The sequence below is a fragment of the Artemia sp. Qi Xiang Cuo genome, chromosome 21 (genome assembly GCF_049724085.1).
Source record: "Artemia sp. Qi Xiang Cuo chromosome 21, ASM4972408v1, whole genome shotgun sequence".
Taxonomy (NCBI): Eukaryota; Metazoa; Arthropoda; class Branchiopoda; order Anostraca; family Artemiidae; genus Artemia; species Artemia sp. Qi Xiang Cuo.
The window spans coordinates 38,957,093-38,984,431 of NC_142814.1; the positions used below are offsets into that span (position 1 = coordinate 38,957,093).

Genomic DNA, 27,339 nt, shown 5'->3' on the forward strand with positions numbered 1-27,339 from the left:
TTTTTTTTAACTTATATTTCATCCTTTATTACTATCATAAATATAAATCACTGCTTACCTTACACAACTTCTGCGTTTAACCTTGTTCATTAAAATATATTCCAAAATCCTATTTAAATTCCTAAGCCATTTAATTTTCAACCCATGCCAACTTTCTTTATGGTATATGAAACCAGGTTTGTTGTGATGTCACACTTGTCTTATCAGAAACCCTTACCCTTAAGGGTAGCAGGCACATGCCAAACAACTCTGTTGATAAGACCATTTAAACTGTATTAATTAGGGAAAGGATCTGACAAGAGAGACAAGTAAAAATAACCCAATGCTTTTTAGAGGACAAATTATGTCATGGGAAGATGTTTTTGAAATTCCCCTTCTATCCAAACTTAAAATTTTCTAAAATTCTACTTTAGAAGCTTTTAAAGTATTTCTAAAGAACTAAAAGATAGAGTGCTAAAAACATCAGAATCGACTTCAGAGGAAAAATTATGTCATGGGAAGTTTTTTTTAAAATCCCCATTCCCCCCAAACTCAAAATTTTCCAAAATTCTACTTTAGAAGCTTTTAAAATATTTCTAAAGCACTAATAGATAGAGTGCTAAAAACATCAGAATCGACTTCAGAGGACACTTTATTTCACTGGAAGATGCTTTTGAAATCCCCCCTCCCCCCAAACTCAAAATTTTTTAAAATTTTACTTTAGGAGCTTTTTAAATATTTCTAAAGCGCTAAGACATAGAGTGCTAAAAACATCAGAATCGACTTCAGGGGACACGTTATATCACGGGAAGAGGTTTTTAAAATCCTCCTTCCCCCCAAACTCAAAATTTTCCAAAATTCTACTTGAGAAGCTTTTAAAATATTTATAAAGCAATCATAGATGGAGTGCTAAAAACATCAGAATCGACTTCAGAGGACAAATATTGTTACGGGAAGATGTTTTTGAAATCCCCCTTCCCCCCAAACTCAAAATTTTCAAAAATTCTACTTTAGAAGCTTTTTAAATATTTCAAAATCACTCATAGAAAGAGCGCTAAAAATATCGGAATCGACTCCAGAGGAAAAATTATGTTATGGGAAGATGTTTTTGAAATCCCCCTTCCCCCAAACTCAAAATTTTCCAAAATTTTACTTTCAAAGTTTTTTTTAAATATTTGTAAAGCGCTAAGACATAGAGCGCTACAAACATCAGAATCAACTGTAGAGGATAAATTATGTTATGGGAAGATGTTTTTGAAATCCCCCTTCCCCCCAAACTCAAAATTTTCTAAAATTCTACTTTAGGAGCTTTTTAAATATTTCTAAAGCACTAAGAGATAGAGCGCTACAAACATCAGAATCGACTTCAGAGGACACGCTATATCACAGGAAGAGGTTTTTAAAATTCCCCTTCCCCCCAAACTCAAAATTTTCCAAATTTCTACTTTAGAAGCTGTTTTAAATATTTCTTAAAGCGCTAAGACATAGAGCGCTACAAACATCACAATCATCTTGAGAGGACAAATTTTGTCACGGGAAGAGGATTTTGAAATCCCCCGTCCCCCCAACCTAAAAATGGTCTAAAATTATTACTTATAATCTTTTTATATATTTACAAGTCACAGATAGAGAGAGTGCTATAAACATCAGAATCAACTTCAGAGGACAGATATAGCTACGGGTCGTGGTGTTTGAAATCCCCCTTCCCCCCAAACTCAAAATTTTCTAAAATTCTACTTTAGAAGCTTTTTAAATATTTCTAAATCACTAATAGATAGAGCGCTACAAATATCGGAATCTACTTCAGGGGACAAATTATGTTATGGGAAGATGTTTTTGAAATCCCCCTTCCCCCAAACTCAAAATTTTCCAAAATTTTACTTTAGAAGCTTTTAAAATATTTCTAAAGCGCTAAGACATAGAGCGCTACAAACATCAGAATCAACTTAAGAGGATAAATTATGTTATGGGAAGATGTTTTTGAAATCCCCCTTCCCCCCAAACTCAAAATTTTCTAAAATTCTACTTTAGGAGCTTTTTTCAATAGTTCTAAAGCGCTAAGACATAGAGCGCTAAAAACATCAGAATCGACTTCAGAGGACACGTTATATCACGGGAAGAGGTTTTGAAAATCCCCCTTCCCCCAAAACTCAAAATTTTCCAAAATTCTACTTTAGAAGCTTTTTTAAATATTTCTAAAGCGCTAAGAAATAGAGCGCTACAAACATCAGTATCATCTGTAGAGGACAAATTATATTATGGTAAGATGTTTTTGATACCCCCTTCGCCCCAAACTCAAAATTTTCCAAAATTCTACTTTAGAAGCTTTTAAAATATATCTAAAGCACTAATAGATAGCGTTAAAAACATCAGAATCGACTTCAGAGGACACGTTATATCACAGGAAGAGGCTTTTAAAATCCCCCTTCCCCCCAAACTCAAAATTTTCTAAAATTCTACTTTAGGAGCGTTTTAAATATTTCTAAAGCGCTAAGACATAGAGTGCTACATACATCATAATCATCTTGAGAGGACAACTTATATTATGGGAAGATGTTTTTGAAATCCCCCTTCCCCCCAAAATCAAAATTTTCAAAAATTCTAGTTTAGTAGATTTTAAAATATTTCTAAAGAACTGATAGATTGAGTGTTAAAAACATCAGAATCAACTTCAGAGGACACAGTATATCACGGGAAGAGGTTTGGAAAATCCCCCTTCCCCCCAAACTCAAAATTTTTTAAAATTCTTCTTTAGGAGCTCTTAAAATATTTCTAACGCGCTAAGACATAGAGAGCTACAAACCTCAGAATCATCTTTAGAGAACAAATTATATTATGGTAAGATGTTTTTGAAATCCTCCTTCCCCCCAAACTCAAAATTTTCAAAAATTATGCTTTAGAAGATTTTAAAATATTTCTTAAGCACTAAGACATAGAGCGCTAAAATCATCAGAATCAACGTCAGAGGACACGTTATATCACAAGAAGAGGTTTTTAAAATCCCCCGTCCCCCCAAACTCCAAATTTTCCAAAATTCTACTTTAGAATCTTTTTTAAGTATTTCTAAAGCGCTAAGACATAGAGCGCTACAAACATCAGAATCATCTTTAGAGGACAAATTATATTATGGGAAGATGTTTTTGAAATCCCCCTTCCCCCCAAACTCAAAATTCTAGTTTAGAAGCTTTTAAAATATTTCTAAAGCACTAATAGATAGAGTGTTAAAAACATCAGAATCGACTTCAGAGGACACGGTATATCACGGGAAGAGGTTTGGAAAATCCCCCTTCCCCCCAAACTCGAAATTTTCTAAAATTCTACATTAGAAGCTTTCAAAATATTTATAAAGCACTAATATATAGAGAGATAAAAACCTCCCACACGACGTCAGAGTAAACATTCTTTAACGGAAATACAATTTTTAAATCTCTCGTCCCCCCAACCTCAAAATTTTACAAAATTTTACTTTCGAAGCTGTTAATATATTTCAAAAGTACTCAGTCAAAGATCGCTTCAAATAATAGAATCGACTTCGGAGGACAAACTATGTTATGGGAAGATGTTTTTGAAATCCCCCTTCCCCCAAACTCAAAATTTTCCAAAATTTTACTTTCGAAGTTTTTTTAAATATTTCTAAAGCGCTAAGACATAGAGCGCTACAAGCACCAGAATCAACTGTAGAGGATAAATTATGTTATGGGAAGAAGTTTTTGAAATCCCCCTTCCCCCGAAACTCAAAATTTTCCAAAATTCTAGTTTAGAAGCTTTTAAAATATTTCTAAAGCACTAATAGATAGAGTGTTAAAAACATTCAGAATCGACTTCAGAGGACACGGTATATCACGGGAAGAGGTTTTGAAAATCCCCCTTCCCCCCAAACTCGAAATTTTCTAAAATTCTACTTTAGGAGCTTTTAAAATATTTCTAAAGCGCTAAGACATAGAGCGCTAAAAACATGACAATCAACTTTAGAGTACAAATTATATTAAGGGAAGAGGTTTTTGAAATCCCCCGTCCCCCCAATCTCAAAATTTTATAAAATTATACTTTAGAATCTTTTAAAATATTTTTAAAGAACAAATAGATAAGAGTGCTAAAATCATCAGAATATACTTCAGAGTACAAATATTTTTACGGAAAGATGTTTTTGGAATCCCCCTTCCCCCCAACCACAAAATTTTCAAAAATTCTACTTTAGAAGATTTTTAAATATTTCCAAATCACTAATAGATAGAGCACTACAAATATCTGAATCGACTTAAGAGGACAAATTATGTTATGGGAAGATGTTTTTGAAATCCTCCTTCCCCCAAGCTCAAAATTTTACAAAATTTTACTTTAAAAGTTTTTTTAAATATTTCTAAAGTGCTAAGACATAGAGCGCTACAAACATCAGAATCAACTGTAGAGGATAAATTATGTTATGGGAAGATGTTTTTGAAAACCCCCTTCCCCCCAAACTCAATATTTTCAAAAATTCTAGTTTAGAAGCTTTGAAAATATTCCTAAAGCACTAATAGATAGAGTGTTAAAAACATCAAAGTCGACTTCAGAGGACCCAGTATATCACGGGACGAGGTTTGGAAAATCACTCTTCCCCCCCAAACTCGAAATTTTCTAAAATTCTACTTTAGGAGCTTTTAAAATATTTCTAAAGCGCTAAGACATAGAGCGCTACAAACATCAGAATCATCTTTAGAGAACAAATTATATTATGGGAAGATGTTTTTGAAATCCCCCTTCCCCCCAAACTCAAAATTTTCAAAAATTATACTTTAGAAGATTTTAAAATATTTCTAAAGCACTAATAGATAGAGTGCTAAAAACATCAGAATCGACTTCAGAGGACAAATATTGTTATGGGAAGATGTTTTTGAAATCCCCCGTCCCCCCAAACTCCCCCTTCCCCCAAAACTCAAAATTTTCCAAAATTCTACTTTTGAAGCTTTTTAAATATTTCTAAAGCACTAATAGATAGAGTGCTAAAAACATCAGAATCGGCTTCAGAGGACACGTTATATCACGGGAAGAGGTTATTGAAATCCCCCTTCCCCCCAAACTCAAAATTGTCCAAAATTCTACTTTAGAAGCTTTTTAAATATTTCTAAAACACTAATAGATAGAGCACTACAAATTTCAGAATCGAATTCAGAGGACACGTTATATCACGGGAAGAGGTTTTTAAAATCCACCTTCCCGCAAACTAAAAACTGTCCAAAATTCTAATTTAGAATATTTCAAAATATTTATAAAGCACTAATAGACAGAGCGCTACAAATATAAAGATCGACTTCAGAGGACAAATTATGTTGTTAAAAGATGTTTTTGAAATCCTCCTTCCCCCCAAACTCAAAATTTTCCAAAATTCTACTTTAGAAGCTTTTTTAAATATTTGTAAAGCGCTAAGACACAAAACGTGCAGAAATTATTTTTAAAAAAACTACGTTTTTAACGTTACTACGTTTTACGTTAAACAGGCTGAGTCACAAGTTCGAACGATAAAACGGACAGGGGTTAGGAGGTACAGTTGGGGGGCCTGCCGCCCCCCAAACTCCCGTTTTTGCAGCCTTTAGATAAAAAACAAGTTTTTTAAACTGAAAATAAGGAGCGACATTAAAACTTAAAACGAACAGAAATTATTCCGTATATGAAAGGGGCTGTCCCCTCTTCAACGCCTCGCTCTTTACGCTAAAGTTTTTATTGTTTAACAAAAATAGTACGTCCTAACCCCTGTATGTTTTAAGGTTCGAACTTGTGACTCAACCTATTTAGTCCCCCTCCTCCCCCACCCCCAGCTATCAAATCCCCCTGCAGCTAACCTTTCCACCCTCGAAAGAAAATTTTTATATAAGTTCCAGCATTTTCTACATATTTTGAATCGCGGATGTAAAAAAGAAAAGCAAAATTTTTCAACATTATAGGATTAAGCTATTTGAATATGTTTTATGTGGTTACCCAACTCAAAATGTTAAGGGGTCTCCAAAAAAAATAATCAAAACAAATATAGATTATTCGGTACTTGTGCATTATAAATAACCCACCGCTATAGACTGTACAAGGAAACCAGACAAACGGGTATTTGTTAGACAAATGGATCAAAAAGCGTGATTTCTTATTGCGTTTACAATATTTAAACTGTTGTTTTTTTGGGTTTAGAGAGGGAAAAAGGTACATAGGTTAGGTTACGTATTTAATATATGCTATAATTTACCCCCACCCCCTACTGTGCAAATATGTTGCCCAAATTTGTTTCTAAACTAGTATATTCATCGTATTTTATTTTATTTCATTAGCAGTAACCAAACTTAACTTATGTCGTGCATGGTGGTGGGTTATTTATAATGCACAAGTACCAATTATTCTATAGTTAAATATTTACTTCCGCCCCCGCTCTCCCCCTCCCTAGTTACATTTCAATAACGTCTCGTAGCTTCAAGAATGAAGATTGCTACACTAAACTATTTGGAAAAAAACATTTGGATTGCTTTAAGAACAAATGGGGCTAGATATCGTAAATTGCCATATTTTCTGTTACAACGTTTTAAAAATTAACTAGTAAATAATACCCATAAAAAACAAATTAGTTGGGGTTATAAAGCTCCGATATATGTTTCATGAAATGGTGCATTCTCGAGGAGTTGAAATATTTTTTTTGAAATAGTGCTCTGTTAGATATCCTTCCATATGTTCTTCTCTTCTGCCATATGCTGGTATATTTTCTCAAACTTCAAGCCAGTGTCTTTCGATATTTTGTGTGAGCACCTGTTGCGGCGTCAACAAAATTCATGCTGTGGTTGATGTGTAAATGCTAATAACCCTGGCTAGCCAGGCAATCGTAGGCCCTCCAACAGTCACTGATAATTGTTGTCCCTGGCAGGATTCGGTTTTGTATAATTCCCAACAACGTGGCACTACTTCTATCCGGCACAGAAGCCATGAATGAATTAACAGTTCTTCACTCTATTCCACCAAACACCCAAGCATCCGCGACAATCCGACCACGATTATATTTACGCTTCCCAAATTTGGCTTCATCTATCTCAACAATGACTCCTTCTCCTCCCAAAGGAGCGGAGTTTGAATGACATATGTACATACAAACCTCTGTTCAGAACTGGCTCCAATCCGAAATCGTTTTTTTTACAACAAATAACATTTTTGATCATGAAATTCTCCCTTAGAGGCGGTATTTGAAGCCAAATCATCAAAAAACAGAAATTTTTTAGCAGAGAAAGGTGTGAACCAGCCATCCATGTTTTGTCATAGATTGATTTTGAAAAATTACACTTTACCTGAGAATATTCGCGGCCACCTCGGATAGGTATAAGCCTAGACTTCTGGCAACAAAACGAATTTCTATATTTTACGCAAATCTGGCCACAGTTATCACAATTCCTGCTTCTCAATAACATGCTATGGTTTTAATACAACTCTAAGACTGCCTCGACAGTAGAAAATTGAATCATTTTGCTTGTTTAGTCCCAGGTTGCAGAAATTTAACTTTGGTAGAAACCGTAATGCTTTCGAGTCGGCACTGATGTCTGTTCAAAAAAAAAAAACTTAAATGAAAGATTACATTTACTTTATACAAGGATGTTCTCTTTTTTTTTTTTTTTAGTTAAAAACATTTCTAGATACCTTGCTATTATTATTTAATTTGTGGGTGGCCCTATTACATAGATATAATTTTTTTAGGCATTCACACTGTCCAAATAAATTAACCGCTGGTGTCATCACCCCCCCCCCCATGGAAAAGAAGGCTAGACTTTTAAAAATTTATTAGTTTGTGGTAAAGGGGGGTTTAACAAACATATTCCCATAAAAAAATGTTTTATATAAAGTCTATTATTTCTTTTTTAGCGCTCGTTGTCTTAGCGCTTTACAAATATTTAAAAAGCTTCTAAGGTAGAATTTTGGAAAATTTTGAGTTTGGGGGGAAGGGGGATTTCAAAAACTTCTTCCCATAATATAATTTGTTCTCTAAAGTCGATTCTGATATTTGTAGTGCTCTTTCTCTTAGTGCTTTAGAAATATTTAAAAAGCTTCTAACGTAGAATTTTGAGTTTGGGGGGAAGGGGGGTTTCAAAAACATCTTCCCATGACATAAATTGTCCTCTAAAGTCGATTCTGATATTTGTAGCGCTCTATCTATTAGTGCTTTAGAAATATTTAAAAAGCTTTCTAAAGTTCCTTTAACATTCCTTTTTCATCCATTTAAACTTGTTTACTATATAACTGACCTGCTTAGGAAACCCGTTAGTGATGTCATAAGTTTGCTTATCATAGCATGCAAATGCCATGGGGTTGGAGAGTGTGTTGATAAGCCAATCCATTTAAGCTGTATTAATTAGGGAAAAGATTTGAAAAGAAATAGCCTAGACCACTAAAAAAAATCCAAATTGTTTTTAGAGGACAATTTATGTTATGAGAAGATGTTTTTATTTTTACAGGTCCATGCGCTCATAAAGTTTCTGTTGAGTTTATTGAAACACTAGCATGGACTTCGTGTAGTTACGGACTCTCCATAAAACGTTTAGAAGTGCAAAGATGCACCTTAGCCAGGGGGAAAGTTGTGCTTGGGGTGGATTTCTAAGGGGAGAATTTTCCTTTGGGAGGGAAATTTCAGATGAGTGAATATTCTGGGGGAAATGTTACACTGGGGGGTATTGACAGAATTACTATAGATAGATAGATAGATCGTGTATTTCAAAAAGCCCAAGAGCCATATACACACAAAAAATATGAAAATAGAAAAATTACAACAGAGCAAATTACAAACACACATTAACATGAATACATAGCGAAAAATACCTTCTGTTAAAATACAAAAAAAAAAAAAAAAAAAAACTTTAATTCCATATAATTAATAATAATTAATTGTAAAAACATTTCCTTCTTTTTAATCCCTTCTCTATGTACGCACCAATACGAAATATTGTGGTTGGATTACTACTTTGTAAGATATTTGGAAGCAGCAAAACAATCCCATGTAAGTAATTTTCCCTTAAATCAAAGAGCACCGGGCACTTTCGGAGAAAATGGTCCAAATCTTCGTCCTCATCCCTACAAAGAGGACACACATACCGACCATCAAGATGTACTGTCCCCCTGTCGAACACCATTTGTCTGCTCTAGATTGGAAGGCAATTCGCCCTAAGCTGAATCCATCGACATAAAATCATAGCCGGTAAATTGAATTTAAAATAAATTTCCTCTCCAAAACTAGGTTTAACCTGATTATAATGATTCAATGTAGCAGAATTTAAAACCAGCCCTTGCCAATATTGAATTTCTTGACACTCTAAGATAAATCGTACCTGGCTTACTAAATTTGTTGGTAGATCAGGGGAACCAAGACCGTCATTCCATAAGTAAGCCATTCCCACACTTTTTAGTAATGACCTAATTTGGGATGGCCACGACCTTTTCGAATCATAGCTCAACATCTGATAATAAGCAGCACTTACTAGTCTGTCTTCATTACACCTAATGATCTTCAACCAAAATCTAAGCATCAAAATAGACCTACGTAGTTTTAACGAAAACAGGTCCATATCACCTTTCAGAACCTGTGAATGAGTTGTCTGATGTAATCCAAATAGTCTTTTATAATACTGGAGCTGGAGGGACTCCAACTTCTGTGCCGCTTCTCCGCCCCAAATCTCCGCTCCATACTCTAATACTGGTAAAATTTTTGTAATAAATATTCTTTTGTGCATTTTTAGGTTTTTAATTCCCATTATCGTCGGATTTCTAAAAATTACAGACATGGCCACTTTACCTCTATTAATTAATTCATCAACATGACTCTTTAAACTTCAATTTTCCGATAAAACAAATCCTAAATATTTTATTCTTTTACTTGCTTTAAGTTCCTCATTATTAAATTTAAATTTATAATTATCTTCGCCACTTGTTTTCCTTTTTTTAAAAATAACAACTTCACTCTTTTCAACATTCAGCCTTAGTTTTTTCATATGCAAATAATCATCTATAAGACTCAAAAGCGTCTGCAGATCTTGGGGTGTGCTAGCCACCAAGGCAATATCATCTGCAAATAATAGTAGTGATAGTTTATGGTTCCCTAGACTAACATTCGGAGCCCATCTATTCTCTAGATAATCAACAACATCATTTATAAAAATGTTAAACAATTTAGGAGAAAGAGTGCTGCCTTGTTTTACACCCAGCTTAATATTAAAAAACCTAGAAAACCTGTTCCCAACTAACAGGATTCCACTCACACAAATATACATACTCACTATCAACCTCACAAACAAATGAGGGAGGCCAATTCTAACCGGGGCATCCTTTAATAGCTCTCTGTCGACACTGTCGAACGCCTTGTGGAGGTCCAGAAATCCCACATAAAGACAAGTTTTTCCTTTTCCGTATTTATCAATTAATGCCTTTAAAATAAATATTGTATCTACCGTCCCGTACCCTGTTCTGAAACCTCCTTGTTCTTCATGTATTATATTATTTTTATTTAACCATTTAGAAAGCCTTGTATCTAGTATTTTCTCCATTATCTTACTTAAAGCAGGGACTAGCGCTATTAAACGATAATTTATGTGCAACTTAGGGTTACCTCTCTTAAAAAGCGGCATAAGCAATGATCTCTTCCACTCATTTGGCCATTGTCCTGAAGTTAACACCTTATTACAAATAAAAACAATTGTCTACCTAAAAATTGAAAGAAAATTCTTAAATAGAGTTAGTGGTACACCATCGACACCTGCAGCCAAACCTCCGTTTAAATTCTTGTATACAAACTTAATCTCATCATTATTCACTTCCCCTCCTAAATCATAATCATGTTCCTTCATGGGATAAACAACCATCTCTATGGTATGTGTTACCTCTTGTAATTCTGCGCAATCACCTTCCAAGCTTTCTAGGTAATCAGGCCATGAGTTGGCGTCTGGAGCCACCTGTGTCATTCTTTTTTCATTTCCAATATCATTCCTTATATAACCCCAAAACTTCTTAAAATCTTTATTTCTAAAATAATTTGCAATATCCAGTTTCTTCTTAATCTCAAACTTTTTTTTTCCTTTTAATTAACCTTTTGTAATCTCTTCTTTTATCTTTATATTCGGCTAATCTTAAACTTTGCTCTTCAGGTTTATCACATTCTTTTAAAAGATTCAATAAGTATCTGACCTTTTCTTTCATTAACTTACACTCCAAATCAAAATATAGCTCGTTTTTATTTTCATTTTTATTCAGATTACACGATGCTGCACAACTGCAAATTATTTCATTTAACTCCATAATTATACCATGTATATCTTTTCCATCTTCTTCTAACGCTTTCAACTTATTTGTTACATACAACTTCATAAGCTCCCTTTTAAATGTTTCAAAATCATTATCATTTAAATCATATCTAATTCTTTTTCCTAAGCCCTCTAATCTAAGCTCCCCATTAGATAAATTTCTAACTCGAGGAACGACATCCTGAAGCTTCCCAGTGTTCAGCTCAAGCTTAATAGCTCTATGATCAGATCCAACTAAATCTAGTACATCAATACCAATCGATTCAGGTACAAATTTCGTATTAATCAGAACATAATCTACAACACTTGGAGTTGGGCCCGAAAGGCAAGTGAACTCCCCCAAACCCTTATCATTTCCAAACCTTCCATTTGCAATGATCAGACCATGTTCCCCGCAAAGCGCCAGGAGCTTTCTTCCCCAAACATTTCTTTTTCTTTTTTCATCCTTATTACTTCGCGGTAGTCTACAACAAATTGGGACCAAATCCCCTAAATCTGGGATTAATACATCTGGAACCTCAACCTCAACGCCGGTATAAGCATTGAAATCCCCCATCAAAACGCACTCAAAATCACTATAACTTTCTTGTATTAGCGACAATTCATCATCTAAAATTTCCCAAGTATTTTCTCGATTATAAGAACTATTTTGTGGAGGGATATACACAATGCCCAAAATTAATCTCTTCCCACATTTAAAACAAATACGCAGCCAAATTAAATTTTCAGATCTACTATTAATTCTTTTATAGCCATCAATGGCTGATGATTTAATTAAAACCAAAATACCTCCATGATTTCTGTTATTTCTTTATGGTTCAGACACCACCTTCTTAACCGAAAACCCTGGTAGAGGTGACAAAGGAGAATGATCGTTCCATGTTTCAATAAACTAAATCACGTCAAACGAAAGTAAATCGTCATATAAATAAAGTAGCTTATCACGTAGTCCTTGTATGTTCCATGACACTAAACTCAGTATATGGCTTTTTATTTCCTATGCGTCTATGCTTTCTGTCAGTGCAATAATATCACTAGCCATTTCTTGGAGATCCTCGTTCCTGGCCTCTGTCGAAGAAAAGGCAAAATGGTAATACTCACGACTGCGACTATTAATATCTGTTAGCACTCGCTGACTATTATCAACAAAATCACGGGAACAACCACTGCGAGGTCTTTTGTTAAGTCCTTTTCTTGGAGAATGGTTTCCTCTGGGTGCCACGTTATGAGTGCCTAGTTGATGTAGGTCATTATGGCTAATAACAGCACTAGCAGGTCGTTTAGTTGCCGATACTGCCTGAGAATAGGCTGTTGATGGTATCACTGTCTCGGCATCGCTATTACTGGCATCACTATCTAGCCCCATCGGGATAACAGCAGGGTAATTTGGGAGTCTAGAACTAGGGGGTGGACCAATATTTTTAACTGGCGCCAAGTTACATTTAACCTCAATCACAGCCTTTCCATCGTACCTGAATAGTCGGCCTTGGATAAACAGCTTGTCACCTCGTAGCATTGCATCACGGCCGTCGTTCTGTGCAAGACTCATAATTTCCTTTAAGTATTTACGGGCTTCTCTTTGTTTAGCTGTGTAATCTGGGGCCACCGATAGACCTCCCTTTCTCAATAAGGAACTATTTCTTAAGATATAGTCTCTGATTTCGACCGAGTTTAGCTTCACTACTACTGGCCCTGATTTCAATCTAAAAATGTCACGTATATCATATCGACTTAATTTGAGAGAAGGCATAGCACGGTTTAATAAATCCATTATTTCTTGCTTCACAGTATACCCACCATGGTGTTGCGGAGTATAATTATAAATAATCAAATTTGTTCTTTTCTGCTCTGTTTGGAGCTGGTTGGCTCGTTCAGATATGATTACTAGGTCTGATTTCACATTTTCCAGCTCTTTTTTAATTTCTTCATTTGTCTCAACATTTCTAGATAGCTGTGTACTAATGTTATTCATCTGTACTTGTAAGGCAGCAACGCTAACCGAAAGTCCAGGAATTGCATTAACTTTCTACGAAAGCGCTGGTAATAAATCCAATTTGAAATTTATTTCTCGCAAAAACTGGGCATTTTGCATTTTCTCAGCCTCTAATGTTTGATTTGCCATTTTCATACTTTGGATCTTGTCAATGTACAAATGTAGTCCTTAATTGATCTAGTACTGCAACAAAGCAATAAGTTATTTTTCTTGTTTTCGAAAAAGATATTCACAATTTTGGCACAAAGCCACACACAGGTAAAAAATTGGTTACGTAAGCTGTCCAGATTTAATCCTTTATTTTATCCGATTGAATTGCTCTTAACTCTCTGAACTCTGAATCAATACTGAACTCTGAACTCTGAATATATGAAATTCTTTTTAGTTGTTTTACATTCTCTTTGCCAAATTTTTTATTTGGAAATGTTCTGGAGGCTTTTTTCTGTGCGTTTTGTTTTTTGGGAAATAATTTCCACGGAAGGGGGCATTTCTGGAGTGACCAAGAAACCGATATATAGATTAAAGTCTTATTCCAATGAAAAAATGTTAAGGAGAATTTTTCAAGGTGAATTGTCCACAAGCAATTTTACAGAGAGGAGGGATTTTCGGCAAAGAGAGGATTGTTTGGAGGGAATTTGCCGGGGGGAGGTACACTTGACGGTGGATGAGATTTCCGCGGAGCAGGTCCGTGACGGGGAGGGTTATATTTCATAGAAGGTGAGCCAGATTTAGCAGAATTATTCAAAAACAAACAGAAATTATGCCATATATGAAAGATTGCCCCTCCTCAATACCTTATTCTTTACGTTAAAGTTTGACTGTTTACTAAAATTGAAAAAAGGGGCTTTTTAATTAGAATAGGAAGCTTTTTTAAAAGTGCTAATAGCTTTAGTGTAAAGAGCAACCTATTGAGGAGGGGCGACCCTTCATATCCGAAATAAATCTGCCAAAACCAATAAGCCAATTGTGTTTTAATTTTTCATGCACTGGGAGCCAAAATCAAACCAGTATTAGTTGGAAAACGTTCAGAAATTAAATAAAAACAAGTTTTATTAACTGAAAGTAAGGAGCAATGTTAAAACTTAGAATGAACAATAATTAGTCCATATATGAAAGGGGCTGTCCCCTCCTCAACCCCTAGCTATTTATGCTAAAATAACGTAAAGAGCAAGGCATGGAGGAGGGGACAGTCCCTTTCATATACGATATAATTGCTGTTGGTTTTAAGTTTTAATGTTGCTTCTTACTTTCATTTTAAAAAAACTTGTTTTTATTACTTAATCTCATAAAGACGATACTTTGGTCAGCATATGAAGAACCGTGTATATTGCAATTATATCTGTCTGGTTTATATGCAAAGTAGCACAAGAGACGAAAATTAATATACAAGAGAGTAGTGAAGAATTATGGTATACAAAGTAATATTTGGCAGGGATAGTCACTAGTGATAAATCACTAGGGGTGGCAACATGATTGAATGATTTTCGGGGATTTGGGTAACCAAATTTTTGTTGGGGTGGCACATAGATTTTCGGGGGAATCCCTGAAAATTTGGGAATTGTGCAAGCCCAGCTTGATTTCTAATCAGGAAAATCAAAATACTTAAACCACACGAGAAAAGAAAAGCTTTGACGTTGCGGTTGATGCAATAAAAAATTGCTGCAAAATTAATTTAAAGTCAACCAAACACCACCGCCTCTTCCAGCGGCACGCCAGCGACGTTGTGACACTTCAGTGGCGGTCAGCCGAGCCTCTCGTTGGCAGCGTTTGGTTGATGCGCCGGCGTGGTGCTGGGGTCTAGGTAAGACACAGAACGCTACAAACATCAGAATCGACTTAAGAGGACAAATTATGTCATGGGAAGATGTTTTTGAAATCCTCCTTTGCCCCAAACTCAAAATTTTACTTTAGTAGCTTTTTTAAATATTTCTAAAGCTCTAAGACATAGAGTGCTAAAAATATCAGAATCGATTTGAGAGGATAAATTATGTTATGGGAAGATGCTTTTGAAATCCCCCTTCCCCCCCAACTCAAAATTGTCCAAAATTCTACTTTAGGAGCTTTTTAAATATTTCCAAAGCGCTAAGACATAGAGCGCTAAAAACATCAGAATCGACTTCAAAGGACACGTTATATCACGGTAAGAGGTTTTTGAAATCCCCATCCCTCCAAATAAAAACACCCCCGTGGAAAATAAGGCTTTTCAAATTATCAACCAGATTTTAGAGTATGAAAGGGGAATGGGATGAAAGGTAAGGGGGATTTCAAAATCATCTTCCCATAACATAATTTGTCCTCTGAAGTCGATTCTGATATTTGTAGCGCTCTATCTATTAGTGCTTTAGAAATATTTAAAAAGCTTATACAGTAGAATTTTGGAAAATTTTGAGTTTGGGGGAAGGGGATTTCAAAAACATCTTCCCATAACATAATTTGTCCTCTACATCTTCCCATGACATAAATTGTCCTCTAAAGTTGATTCTGATGTTTGTAACGCTCTATGTCTTAGCGCTATAGAAATATTTAAACAATTTTCTAAAGTAACAATTTTGGAAAATTTTGAGTTTGGGGGGAAGGGGGATTTCAAAAATATCTTCCCGTGACATAAATTGTCCTCTAAAGTCGATTCTTATATTGTAGCGCTCTATGTCTTAGCGCTTTACAAATATTTAAAAAGCTTCTAAAGTAGAATTTTGGTAAATTTTGAGTTTGGGGGGAAGGGGGATTTCAAAAACATCTTCCCATGACACAAATTGTCTTCTAAAGTCGATTCTGATGTTTGTTGCGTTCTATGTCTTAGCGCTTTAGAAATATTTAAAAAAGCATCTGAAGTAGAATTTTGGTAAATTTTGAGTTTGGGGGGAAGGGGGATTTCAAAAACATCTTCCCATGACATGAATTGCCCTCTAAAGTCGATTCTGCTGTTTGTAGCGTTCTATGTCTCAGCGCTTTAGAAATATTTAAAAAAGCTTCTGAAGTAAAATTTTGGAAAATTTTGAGTTCGGGGGTAGGGGGATTTTAAAAACCTCTTCCCGTGATATAACGTGCCCTCTGAAGTCGATTCTGATGTTTTTAGCACTCTATCTATTAGTGCTTTAGAAATATTAAACAAGGCTCTAAATTAAAATTTCGGAAAATTTTGAGTTAGTGGGGAAGGGGGATTTTAAAAACCTCGATCCATGATATAACTTGTGCTCTAAAGTCGATTTTGAAACTTGTAGCGCTATATCTATTATTGCTTTAGAAATATTTAAAAAAGCTTCTAAAGTAAAATTTTGGAAATTTTTGAGTTTGGGGGGAAGGGGGATTTTAAAAACCTCTTCCCGTGATATAACGTGTCCTCTGAAGTCGATTCTGATGTTTTTAGAACTCTATCTATTAATGCTTTAGAAATATTTAAAAAGCTTCTAAAGTAGAATTTTGGAATATGGAATATGGTCAAATATGGCTCTGAAGCATGGACGCTCCGAAAAGCGGATGAAGATTTGCAAGATGTTTTCTAGAGAAATTACTTAAGGATTGTTCTGGGTACCCGGCTGACGGACCGTATGTCAAACAATAGGCTATACGAAAAATGTGGTTCAATACCGCTCTCTAGGGCTATAATGAAAGAAAGGTTGAGGTGGCTAGGGTACGTTGTGTGGATGAACGATGACAGATTGCCAAAGATTGTTCTTTTCGGCCAACCGTCTAGGGCTAAACGGAAAGCAGGTTGTCCTTGTCTGGGGTGGGAGGACATCATAAAGAAAGATTTAAAGGAAATGGGAACGTCTTGGGCGGGTGTAATAAAGGAGGCGTTGAATAGATTGGAGCGGAGGAAAAGCGTGCGTAGCTGTGTTGGCATCAGGCGGCTTGGTGCTGCGATGAGTTGTTAGTAGTATTAGCAGTAGTAGTAAAAAATAAAAAAAGTATTTTTCAAATGACTGCGTGAAAATTATGTTGGGAGGGGGAGCAAAATATATTTTACAAAATCTAAGAGGGGACAATTTTTGTTTTATTTGTTTCAATGAAAATACTAAAAAAATGTAAAAAAAAACTAACCTCTCGAAGTGTTCTTAAAATGAAGCAAAAATTCTTTAAAAAAACATAAAAAGAATCAGCAAGTTCATTAGAAACAAAAGATTTCCTGCATACGAGGGGGCTACCACCTCCTCGACTACCTACTCTTTATTTTAAAGTTTAACAAGTGCTTACACGGCCAGATAAAGGGAGATTGGGCCCCGCGCTGCCATCAAAATGAATAATTGATTTTCGAAATTTAAAATGCTCTTAAAAATTCCAGTAAGCATTGTTTCTGGAGAGAGATCATTTGCCAGGCTACAACCAATAAAAAAAACTATATCATATGAACAATAAATTAGGAAAGACTAAATAGTTTAGCAATTATGTTGACTGAAAGGTGCTACATCTACATGCTTTTGTACTTAATAAAAACAATATTTAAAACAAACCTTTTTTTATGCAAAACTGAATTATGTATACAAGATGATATATAATGTCATAACCGTAGGTTATAACCTTAAATCATAATTATAATGCTGTGCACGCCGTCAGTATATAACAAATCAGTATATGTCAGTATAGCCGTCAGTATATGTTGACTTACAAATATTTAAAAAGCTTCTAAAGTAGAATTTTGGGAAATTTTGAGTTTGGGGGGAAGGGGGATTTCAAAAAACATCTTCCCATAACATAATTTATCCTCTAAAGTCGATTCTGATATTTGTAGCGTTCTATGTCTTAGCGCTTTAGAAATATTTAAAAAAGCATCTGAAGTGGAATTTTGGTAAATTTTGAGTTTGGGGGGAAGGGGGATTTCAAAAACATCTTCCCATGACATGAATTGCCCTCTAAAGTCGATTCTGCTGTTTGTAGCGTTCTATGTCTCAGCGCTTTAGAAATATTTAAAAAGCTTCTGAAGTAGAATTTTGGAAAATTTTGAGTTAGGGGGTAGGGGGATTTTAAAAACCTCTTCCCGTGATATAACGTGCCCTCTGAAGTCGATTCTGATATTTGTAGCGCTCTATCTATTAGTGCTTTAGAAATATTTAAAAAGCTTCTAAAGTAGAATTTTGGAAAATTTCAAGTTTGGGGGGAAGGGAGATTTTAAAAACCTCTTCCCGTGATATAACGTGTCCTCTGAAGTAGATTCTGATGTCTTTAGCACTCTATCTATTAGTGCTTTAGAAATATTTAAAAAGCTTCTAAAATAAAATTTTGGAAAATTTTGAGTTAGGGGGGAAGGGGGATTTAAAAAACCTTTTCCCGTGATATAAAGTGTCCTCTGTAGTCGATTCTGAAACTTGTAGCCCTCTATCTATTAGTGATTTAGAAATATTTAAAAAAGATCATAAAGTAAAATTTTGGAAATTTTTGAGTTTGGGGGGAAGGGGATTTTAAAAACCTCTTCCCTTGATATAACGTGTCCTCTGAAGTCGATTCTGATTTTTTTAGCACTCTATCTTTTATGCTTTAGAAATATTTAAAAATCTTCTAAAGTAGAATTTTGGGAAATTTTGAGTTTGGGGGGAAGGGGGATTCCCAAAACATCTTCCCGTAACATAATTTGTCCTCTGAAGTCAATTTTGATTTTTGTAGTTCTCTATCTAATAGTGCATTAAAAATATTTAAAAAGATTCTAAAGTAGAATTTTGGAAAATTTTGAGTTTGGGGGGACGGGGGATTTCAAAAACATATTCCCTTCACATAATTTGTCCTCTGAAGTTGATTCTGGTTTTTGTAGCACTCTATCTATTAGTGCTTTAGAAATATTTTAAAAGCTTCTAAAGTAGAATTTTGGAAAATTTTTGAGTTTGGGGGGAAGGGGGATTTTAAAAACCTCTTCCCGTGATATAACGTGTCCTCTGAAGTCGAGTCTGATGTTTTTAGCTCTCTATCTATTAGTGCTTTAGAAATATTAAAAAAGCTTTAAAAATAAAATTTTGGAAAATTTTGTGTTTGGGGGGGAGGGGGATTATAAAAACCTCTTCCCGTGATATAACGTGTACTCTGAAGTCGATTCTGAAAATTGTAGCTGTCTATCTATTATTGCTTTAGAAATATTTAAAAATGCTTCTAAAGTAAAATTTTGAAAATTTTTTAGTTTGGGGGGAAGGGGGATTTTAAAAACCTCTTCCCGTGATATAACGTGTCCTCTGAAGTCGATTCTGATGTTTTTAGCTCTCTATCTATTACTGCTTTAGAAATGTTTAAAAAGCTTCTAAAGTAGAATTTTGGAATATGGAATATGGTCAAATATGGCTCTGAAGCATGGACGCTCCGAAAAGCGGATGAAGATTTGCGAGATGTTTTCTAGAGAAATTACTTAAGGATTGTTCTGGGTACCCGGCTGACGGACCGTATGTCAAACAATAGGCTATACGAAAAATGTGGTTCAATACCGCTCTCTAGGGCTATAATGAAAGAAAGGTTGAGGTGGCTAGGGCACGTTGTGTGGATGAAGGATGACAGATTGCCAAAGATTGTTCTTTTCGGCCAACCGTCTAGGGCTAAACGGAAAGCAGGTCGTCCTCGTCTGGGGTGGGAGGACGTCATAAAAAAAGATTGAAAGGAAATGGGAACTTCATGGGTGGGCGTAAAAAGGGAGGCTTTGAATACATTGGAGTGGAGGAAAAGCGTGCGTAGCTGTGTTGGCATCAGGCGGCTTGCTGCTGCGATGAGTTGTTTGTAGTATTAGCAGTAGTAGTAAAAAATGAAAAAAGTATTTTTCAAATGACTGCGTGAAAATTATGTTGGGAGGGGGAGCAAAATATATTTTACAAAATCTAAGAGGGGACAATTTTTGTTTTATTTGTTCCAATGAAAATACTAAAAAAATGTAAAAAAAACTAACCTCTCGAAGTGTTCTTAAAATGAAACAAAAATTCTTTAAAAAAACATAAAAAGAATCGGCAAGTTCATTAGAAACAAAAGATTTCCTGCATATGAGGGGGCTACCACCTCCTCGACTACCTACTCTTTATTTTAAAGTTTAACAAGTGCTTACAGGGCCAGATAAAGGGAGATTGGGCCCCGCGTTTGGAAGGGCCCCGCGCTGCCATCAAAATGAATAATTGATTTTCGAAATTTAAAATGCTCTTAAAAATTCCAGTAAGCATTGTTTCTGGAGAGAGATCATTTGCCAGGCTACAACCAATAAAAAAAACTATATCATATGAACAATAAATTAGGAAAGACTAAATAGTTTAGCAATTATGTTGACTGAAAGGTGCTACATCTACATGCTTTTGTACTTAATAAAAACAATATTTAAAACAAACCTTTTTTTATGCAAAACTGAATTATGTATACAAGATGATATATAATGTCATAACCGTAGGTTATAACCTTAAATCATAATTATAATGCTGTCCACGCCGTCAGTATATAACAAATCAGTATATGTCAGTATAGCCGTCAGTATATGTTGACTTACAAATATTTAAAAAGCTTCTAAAGTAGAATTTTGGGAAATTTTGAGTTTGGGGGGAAGGGGGATTTCAAAAACATCTTCCCATGACACAAATTGTCTTCTAAAGTCGATTCTGATGTTTGTAGCGTTCTATGTCTTAGCGCTTTATAAATATTTAAAAAAGCATCTGAAGTAGAATTTTGGAAAATTTTGAGTTTGGGGGGAAGAGGGATTTCAAAGACATCTTCCCATGCCATGAATTGCCCTCTAAAGTCGATTCTGCTGTTTGTAGCGTTCTATGTCTCAGCGCTTTAGAAATATTTAAAAAAGCTTCTGAAGTAGAATTTTGGAAAATTTTGAGTTCGGGGGTAGGGGGATTTTAAAAACCTCTTCCCGTGATATAACGTGCCCTCTGAAGTCGATTCTGAAATTTGTAACGCTCTATCTATTAGTGCTTTATAAATATTTAAAAAAGCTTCTAAAGTAGAATTTTGGAAAATTTTGAGTTTGGGGGGAAGGGGGATTTTAAAAACCTCTTCCCCTGATATAACGTGTCTTCTAAAGTTGATTCTAATTTTTTTAGCACTCTCTGTCTTAGCGCTTTAGAAAAATTTGAAAAGCTCCTAAAGTAGAATTTTTAGCGCTCTATCTATTAGTGCTTTACAAATATATAAAAAAGCTTCTAAAGTAAAATTTTGGAAATTTTTGAGTTTGGGGGGAAGGGGGATTTTAAAAACCTCTTCCCATGATATAATGTGTCCTCTGAAGTCAATTCTGATGTTTTTAGCACTCTATCTATTAGTGCTTTAGAAATATTTAAAAAGCTTCTAAAGTAGAATTTTGGAAAATTTTGAGTTTGGGGGGAAGGGGGATTCCAAAAACATCTTCCCGTAACATAATTTGTCCTCTGAAGTCGATTCTGATATTTGTAGTGCTCTATCTATTAGTGCTTTACAAATATTTAAAAGGCTTCTAAAGTAGAATTTTGGAAAATTTTGAGTTTGGGGGGAAGGGGGATTTCAAAAACATATTCCCATAACATAAATTGTCCTCTGAAGTCGATTCTGGTTTTTGTAGCACTCTATCTATTAGTGCTTTAGAAATATTTAAAAAGCTTCTAAAGTAGAATTTTGGAAAATTTTGAATTTGGGCGGAAGGGGGATTCCAAAAACATCTTCCCGTAACATAATTTGTCCTCTGAAGTCGATTCTGATATTTGTAGCGCTCTATCTAATAGTGCCTTAGAAATATTTAAAAGGCTTCTAAAGTAGAATTTTGGAAAATTTTGAGTTTGGGGGGAAGGGGGATTTCAAAAACATATTCCCATAACATAATTTGTCCTCTGAAGTTGATTCTGGTTTTTGTAGCACTCTATCTATTAGTGCTTTAGAAATATTTTAAAAGCTTCTAAAGTAGAATTTTGGAAAATTTTGAGTTTGGGGCGAAGAGGGATTTTAAAAACCTCTTCCCGTGATATAACGTGTCCTCTGAAGTCGATTCTGATGTTTTTAGCACTCTATCTATTAGTGCTTTAGAAATATTTAAAAAGCTTCTAAAATAAAATTTTGGAAAATTTTAAGTTTGGGGGGAAGGGGGATTTTAGAAACCTCTTCCCATGATATAATGTGTCCTCTGAAGTCGATTCTGAATCTTTTAGCGCTCTATCTATTAGAGCTTTAGAAATATTAAAAAAAGCTTATAAAGTAGAATTTTGTAAAATTTTGAGTTTGGGGGGAAGGGGGATTTTAAAAACCTCTTCCCGTAATATCACGTGTCCTCTGAAGTAGATTCTGATGTTTTTAGCACTCTATCTATTAATGCTTTAGAAATTTTTAAAATGCTTATAAATTAGAATTTTGGAAATTTTTGAGTTTGGGTGGAAGGGGGATTCCAAAAACATCTTCCCGTTACATAAGATGTCCTCTGAAGTCGATTCTGATTTTTTTCGCTCTCTATCTATTATTGCTTTATAAATATTTAAAAGGCTTCTAAAGTAGAATTTTGGAAATTTTTAGAGTTTGGGGGGAAGGGGGGTTTTATAAACATCTTCCCTAGATATAACGTGTTCTCTGAAGTCGATTCTAATGTTTTTAGCACTCTATCTATTAGTGCATTACAAATATTTTAAATACTTCTAGAGTAGAATTTTGGAAAATTTTGAGTTTGGGGGGAAAGGGGATTTCAAAAACATCTTCCCATGACACAAATTGTCCTCTCAAGTCGAGTCTGATGTTTGTAGCGTTCTATGTCTTAGTGCTTTAGAAATATTTAAAAAAGCTTCTGAAGTGGAATTTTGGAAAATTTTGAGTTTGGGGGGAAGGGGGATTCCAAAAACATCTTCCCATAAAAGAATTTGTCCTCTGAAGTCGATTCTGGTGTTTTTAGCACTCTATCTATTAGTGATTTATAAAAATTTAAAAAGTTTATAAATAAAATTTTGGAAAATTTATAGTTTGGGGGGCAGGTGGATTTTAAAACCCTCTTCCCGTGATATAACGTCTCCTCTGAATTCGAGTCTGAATTTTTTAGAACTCTATGTCTTAATGCTTAAGAAATATTTAAAAATCTTCTAAAGTAGAATTTTGGAAAATTTTGAGTTTGGGGGGAAGGGGGATTACAAAAACTTCTTCCCGTAACATAATTTGTCCTCTGAAGTCGATTCTGTTATTTGTAGTGCTCTATCTTTTAGTGATTTTGAAATATTTAAAAAGTTTCTAAAGTAGAAATTTGGAAATTTTTGAGTTTGGGGGGACGGGGGATCTCAAAAACATATTCCCATGACACAAATTGTCCTCTAAAGTCGATTCTGGTGTTTGTAGCATTCTATGTCTTAGTGCTTTATAAATATTTAAAAAAGCTTCTGAAGTAGAATTTTGGAAAATTTTGAGTTTGGGGGGAAGGAGGATTTAAAAAACATATTCCCATAACATAATTTGTCCTCTGAAGTCGATTCTGGTTTTTGTAGCACTCTTATCTATTAGTGCTTTAGAAATATTTAAAAAGCTTCTAAAGTAGAATTTTGGACAATTTTGAGTTTGGGGGGAAGGGGGATTTCAATAACCTCTTCCCATGAGATAATGTGTCCTCTGAAGTCGATTCTGATGTTTTTAGAACTCTATCTATTAATGCTTTAGAAATATTTAAAAAGCTTCTAAAGTAGAATTTTGGAAAATTTTGAGTTTGGGCGGAAGGGGGATTCCAAAAACATCTTCCCATAATATAATTTGTCCTCTGAAGTCGATTCTGATATTTGTAGCGCTCTATCTATTAGTGATTTTGAAATATTTAAAAAGTTTCTAAAGTAGAACTTTGGAAAATTTTGAGTTTGGGGGGAAGGGGGATTTCAAAAACATATTCCCATGACAAAAATTGTCCTCTTAAGTCGATTCTGCTGTTTGTAGCGTTCTATGTCTTAGCTCTTTAGAAAAATTTAAAAAAGCTTCTGAAGTAGAATTTTGGAAAATTTTGAGTTTGGGGGGACGGGGGATTTCAAAAACATATTCCTTTAACATAATTTGTCCTCTGAAGTCGATTCTGTTTTTTGTAGCACTCTTATCTATTATTGCTTTAGAAATATTTAAAAAGCTTCTCAAGTAGAATTTTGGACAATTTTGAGTTTGGGGGGAAGGGGGATTTTAAAAACCTCTTCCCATGATATAACGTGTCCTCTGAAGTCAATTCTGATTTTTTTAGCACTCTATCTATTAGTGCTTTAGAAATATTTTAAAAGCTTCTAAAGTAGAATTTTGGAAAATTTTGAGTTTGGGGGGAAGGGGGATTCCAAAAACATCTTCCCGTAAAATAAATTGTCCTCTGAAGTCGATTCTGATATTTTTAGTGCTCTATCTATTAGTGCCTTACAAATTTTTAAAAGGATTCTAAAGTAGAATTTTGGAAAATTTTGAGTTGGGGGGGACGGGGGATTTAAAAACCATCTTCCCATAACATAATTTGTCATCTGAAGTTGAGTCTGGTGTTTGTAGAACTCTCTCTATTAGTGCTTTAGAAATATTTAAAAAGCTTCTCAAGTAGAATTTTGGAAAATTTTGAATTTGTGGGGAAGGGGGATTCCAAAAACATCTTCCCGTAACATAATTTGTCCTCTGAAGTCGATTCTGATATTTTTAGTGCTCTATCTAATAGTGCATTACAAATATTTAAAATGCTTCTAAAGTAGAATTTTGGAAAATTTTGAGCTTGGGGGGAAGGGGGATTTCAAAAACATATTCCCATAACATAAGTTGTCCTCTGAAGTCGATTCTGTTGTTTTTAGCACTCTATCTATTAGTGCTTTAGAAATATTTAAAAAGCTTCTAAAGTGGAATTTTAGAAAATTTTGAGTTTGGGGGGAAGAGGGATTTTAAAAACCTTTTCCCGTGATATAACGTTTCCTCTGAAGTTGATTCTGATGTTTTTAACGCTCTATCTATTAGTGCTTTAGAAATATTTAAAAAGCTTCTAAAATAAAATTTTGGAAAACTTTAAGTTAGGGGGGAAGGGGGATTTTAGAAACCTCTTCCCATGATATAATGTGTCCTCTGAAGTCGATTCTGAAATTTGTAGCACTCTATCTATTAGTGCTTTATAAATATTTAAAAAAGCTTCTAAAGTAAAATTTTGGAAATTTTTGAGTTTGGGGGGAAGGGGGGTTTTAAAAACCTTTTCCCGTGATATAACGTGTCCTCTGAAGTTGATTCTAATGTTTTTAGCACTCTATCTATTAATGCTTTAGAAATATTTAAAAAGCTTCTAAAGTAGAATTTTGGAAAATTTTGAGTTTGGGGGGAAGGGGGATTCCAAAAACATCTTCCCGTAACATAATTTGTCCTCTAAAGTCAATTCTGATATTTGTAGTGCTCTATATATTATTGCTTTATAAATATTTTAAAGGATTCTTAATTAGAATTTTGTAAATTTTTAGAGTTTGGGGGAAAGGGGGGTTTTAAAAATATCTTCCCTAGAGATAATGTGTTCTTTTAAGTCGATTCTAAAGTTTTTAGCACTCTATCTATTAGTGCTTTAGAAATATTTGAAAAGCTTCTAGAGTAGAATTTTGGAAAATTTTGAGTTTGGGGGGAAGGGGGATTTCAAAAACATCTTCCCATGACACAAATTGTCCTCTTTAGTCGATTCTGCTGTTTTTAGCGTTCTATCTCTTAGAGCGTTAGAAATATTTAAAAAAGCTTCTGAAGTGGAATTTTGGAAAATTTTGAGTTTGGGGGGAAGGGGGATTCCAAAAACATCTTCCCGTAACAGAAATTGTCCTCTGAAGTCGATTCTGATTTTTTTGGCACTCTATCTGTTAGTGCTTTAGAAAAATTTAAAAAGCTTTTAAAATTAAATTTTGGAAAATTTTGAGTTAGGGGGGAAGGGGGATTTTAAAACTCTCTTCTCGTGATATAACGTGTCCTCTGAAGTTGATTCTGAAACTTGTAACGCTCTATCTATTAGTGCTTTAGAAATATTTAAAAAGGCTTCTAAAGTAAAATTTTGGAAATTTTTTAGTTAGGGGGGTAGGTGGATTTTAAAAACCTCTTCCCGTGATATAGCGTGTCCTCTGAAGTCGATTCTGATGTTTTTAGAACTCTATCTATTAATGATTTAGAAATATTTAAAAATCTTCTAAAGTATAATTTTGTAAATTTTTTAGTTTAGGGGGAAGGGGGATTACAAAAACATCTTCAAGTAAAATAATTTGTCATCTGAAGTAGATTATGATATTTTTAGAGCTCTATCTATTAGTGCTTTTGAAATATTTAAAAAGTTTCTAAAGTAGAACTTTGGAAAATTTTTAGTTTGGGGGGAAGGGGGATCTCAAAAACATCTTCCCATGACACAAATTGTCCTCTAAAGTTGATTCTGCTGTTTGTAGCGTTCTATGTCTTAGCGCTTTAGAAATATTTAAAAAAGCTTCTGAAGTAGTTTTGGAAAATTTTGAGTTTGGGGGGAAGGGGGATTTCAAAAACATATTCCCATAACATAATTTGTCCTCTGAAGTCGAGTCTGGTTTTTGTAGCACTCTATCTATTAGTGCTTTAGAAATATTTAAAAAGCTTCTCAAGTAGAATTTTGGACAATTTTGAGTTTGGGGGGAAGGGGGATTTCAAAAACATCTTCCCGTTATATAAAGTGTCCTCTGAAGTTGATTCTGATGTTTTTAGCACTATATCTATTTGTGCTTTAGAAATATTTAAAAAGCTTCTAAAGTAGAATTTTGGACAATTTTGAGTTTGGGGGGAAGGGGGATTTTAAAAACCTCTTCCCATGACATAACGTCTCCTCTGAGGTTGATTCTGATGTTTTTAGCACTCTATCTTTTAGTACTTTATAAATATTTGAAAAGCTTCTATAGTAGAATTTTGGAAAATTTTGAGTTTGGGGGGACGGGGGATTTCAAAAACATCTTCCCATCACAGAAATTGTCCTCTTTAGTTGATTCTGCTGTTTGTAGCGTTCTGTGTTTTAGCGCTTTAGAAATATTTAAAAAAGCTTCTGAAGTAGAATTTTGGAAAATTTTGAGTTTGGGGGGAAGGGGGATTCCAAAAACATCTACACGTAAAATAATTTGTCCTCTGAAGTCGATTCTGATGTTTTTAGCAATCTATCTATTAGTGCTTTAGAAATATTTAAAAAAGCTTCTAAAGTAAAATTTTGGAAATTTTTGAGTTTGGGGG

General features: G+C 34.5%; 1 protein-coding gene and 1 pseudogene across 3 annotated transcripts in view; one reads left to right on the forward strand and one right to left on the reverse strand.

Annotated features, from left to right (window-relative positions):
- Positions 1-27,339, forward strand: part of LOC148939524 (leucine-rich repeat-containing protein 14-like) — a 52,991-nt gene that overhangs the window by 456 nt on the left and 25,196 nt on the right. The window lies entirely within an intron of this gene.
- On the reverse strand, positions 12,259-13,383 carry LOC148939525 (uncharacterized; annotated as a pseudogene).